The sequence below is a fragment of the Benincasa hispida genome, chromosome 11, assembly GCF_027475165.1.
Source record: "Benincasa hispida cultivar pf3 chromosome 11, pf3_genome.v1.1, whole genome shotgun sequence".
Classification (NCBI taxonomy): Eukaryota; Viridiplantae; Streptophyta; class Magnoliopsida; order Cucurbitales; family Cucurbitaceae; genus Benincasa; species Benincasa hispida.
In genome coordinates this window covers 85344521-85348061 of record NC_143488.1, presented here as the reverse complement: position 1 = coordinate 85348061, position 3541 = coordinate 85344521, and positions in this window count along the sequence as shown.

Sequence of the window (3541 nt, the reverse complement as noted above, 5' to 3'; positions counted from 1 at the left end):
TGTGCTGGGAAACCCTAGATGCGGAAGTGACGCAAAATAGCTTTATGGCCGTTCCATAACTCCAAAGGTGTTTTGGCAACACTTTTGGAGGGAACACAATTGAGGATATAAGCTGCAGTCTCTACTGTAAAACCCCAAAATGAGTTCGGTAAGGAAGTGTAACTCATCATCGGCCAAACCATATCCAACAGGGTTCTGTTTCTCCTCTTCGATACACCATTCTGCTGAGGTGTACTAGGTGTTAAGAGTTGGAAAATGATTCCATGTTCTATCATATAGTTCTAGAACTCAGAATCCAAAAACTCTCTACCTCGATCTGATCGAAGTTTTTTAATCCGTTCATCTAATGCATTTTCAATTTTAGCTTTAAACTCTTTAAATTTTCAAAGGATTCTGACTTATGTTGCATTAAATAAACATACCCATACATCGAATAATCATCAATAAAAGTGATGAAATACTCGTAGTCTCCCTTGGCTCGCTCATTCATCTGACCACATAGGTCAGAATGGACTAACTCTAGAGGCTCTTTGGCTCGATAACCTTTCTAGTAAAAGGTCTTTTAGTCATCTTGCCTTCAAGGCATGACTCGCACACAGATAAAGAATTTTCCTCTAACTCGCTTAAAAGTCCATTCTTCACCAACCTTTCAATCCTAATCCTATTGAGATTAATGTACCCTAATCGAAGGTGTCAAAGTTGGGCATTTTCTTTAGGAGAAACTTTAAGTCATTTATTTTGGAGGGAATTTGTTATGGAGGGAATTTGTTGCTAACGGCCTTAGCACATACAATTTTTTTTCCAGTTTAGCTGAACATATCTCAATACCATCTTTCAAAATAAACACTTTATGCATCGAAAATTTGAGAGTATATTTACATTCAATCAAACACTTTACAGAAATTAAGTTCTTCTTTAACTCGGGAACTACATATACATCATGTAAAATGATAAATCTATTTTGTAAAGTCAACTGGAGGCCTCCCACTACCACAGTTGAGATGGCGTGCCCGGTGCCTACTCGCAACGTCATCTCACCAGCCCTAAGTTCCCGCAAGGATCTAATCCCCTAAAAAGAAGAACAAACATGATTAATGGCCCCAAAATCTATAATCCAAGCAGAATCATCATTCTCCACTAAACAAGTTTCCAAAATCAGTAAATCATGAGCGATGCTAACGAGATCCCCTTGAGTGATGCTAGCGAGATCCTCTAGAGGATGCTAGTGAGATCCTCTAGCGCGATGCTAGCGAGATCCTCTAGAGCGATGCTAGCGAGATCCTCTGCTAGCGAAATCCTGTAGAGCGATACCAGCGAGATCCTCTAGAGCGAGATTTACTTTGTTTGGCATTGGCCTTAGCCTTCTTCTTCTCCTTTAACTAACATGGGCAGTTCCGCTTCTAGTGCCCATCCTGGTTTCCATGTAAACATTTTTCTTTTTCAACCGTTGCTTGTCGCCTACCCCACTGAGCAGCAGGTTGTGGGTTAGCCGGTGCCTTCCCCTTCCTCTTACTACCTTTCTTCTTCTTTCACTTGTTAGTGTTAGAAGTAGAAGGTACAAACTTAATTCCTAAGGTCGAACCTCGATGGAACTTCTTAGATGATGAAGCAACATTTTCCTCACCAACCTTCTTTTCCTGGATTTTCAGTAAGGATTGGAATGTCTGCAACTCGTTGAGGAGAGTTGTAAAGGTGTAATCAACTTTGTTCAGAACAACGTTGCCGACAAAGTGTAGGAAGCTTTCTGGCAATGTGTGCAGAATAATACTAACTTGGCTGTCCTTATCGATGTGAGCCTCATTCATCTCTGCCATATTAAAGTGGACCATCATGTTCAGAACATGTTCTCGAACAAATGTACCCTCTTCCATTTTGGAGTTGAAGATGCACTTAAGAGCTTCATCTTGAACTGCCTAGACGGTTGTCCGAACATTCCCCTTAGGGACTCCATGATCTCATGAGCAGAGACCATGGGCTCATACTTCTTGGCCAAGACATCATTCATGTAGGGATGGTACTAGCACACAACGGAAGAAATTAGGATCGATAAGTGATGCCTTATTTTATGATGTGGAATTATAGATGAAATGCATTGATGGAGTTGCGTTGAGCACTCAAGTTTTCTCAGTGGAATCCAGTGTAAACCCCACTGAGTTTCCTAGTAAGTCCGGGGTCAAACTCAGGGACTTGGGAAAAAAGGTTGCGGTGGTAATTTTTAGGGAAATTTTACGGTAACCAAATAAATCAATAGGTGTTGAGGTTGATGTTTGCGGTAATGAAAAATAAACAAATGCGGCAGAGTTTGAAAGAGTTGAATAAACGGAAGATGCGATGAGTATGCGGTGAATGAGTTGAGAAAAGTTTCGACTAACACTTCCTAGGATGCGTTCATGTTATGCGATCATGCAATGCATGCAACAGTAAACCACCTCTCGGTGTGAATGCCACGGCTTCTAAGGCTAGAACGCATGCGATATATGTGATAAGTCTATAGGACCTACACATAAGCCTCTATTCTTATTTATGCGATGACAAAATGGCGCATATACAAATAAGGTGACCACATAATATCATTCACATCTCTAGGATGCATGCGATGCAGGTTGACAAACAGAGCTTATCTCTAAGTCCTTATCTCTTGTTTATGAAATTCTAATCTTGCTCTATCGAGTCTAGATTCTAACCTAGCTCTCTCGAGTCATTAGTTTCTTTCTTTAGACTCTCTCTCGAGTAGCTCTAAAGGGGTATTGGGCGCAACATAAAACAAGACAATCGCAAGCAATGAACTTCCTAGGTCATGTTAGCTTAGTTCTTCTCAACCCATTCGACTAGTTTAACTACTCATGCATGCTAAGAGTAGAATAAGAGCTTCCATTGTATAGATATAAAGATGAAGTACAAAATAACAATGCAAGGATAGAATAAAGAGTCTGGTAGCAATCTCTTGCTGCCCAGGCTTTTACACTATTTTTCTACTCCTGTTCAAAAGATAATCTTGCTCTCATGAGAGTTAGCCCGCTCTCTGCTTCTACGCCTCAAGTTCTCTCTCGAGTTTCCGCGAGAAATTTCTGACGTCTTTACTCTTCTCTTGCTCTGCCTTAAAATAAAAAGGAAAAACTATGGACAAAGACGTGCTAAGCTAACTGATGAATTTTCTAACTGGTGAACCCCTTTTCTGAAGGATGCCATTGGTATTTATAGAGCTTCGAGGTAAAGACGGCTTCTCTCTTATGATTTCTCAGATGGGATGAGTTTAATTCCCTGACTGATGTGCCGAATATTTGTCATCGGAAAGCTGAATGTACTTGTTATCATTAGCGACTGTTAACTTAATTCGGATTCGACTGTCATCAGCTTTCTGTCCCATCACGATTAATTATGCCTTTCACCCAGATGCGCATACCAAGTTGCGCCCACCAAGTTGCGGCAATCCTTCTTGAGCAAATGTTTGCGAAGATAATCACCGCAAAGCCTTACGGTAATGCTGCGCTCGACCAATGATTTCTTATGATCGCAATTTTCGCCTTGCATCAGTGCATAT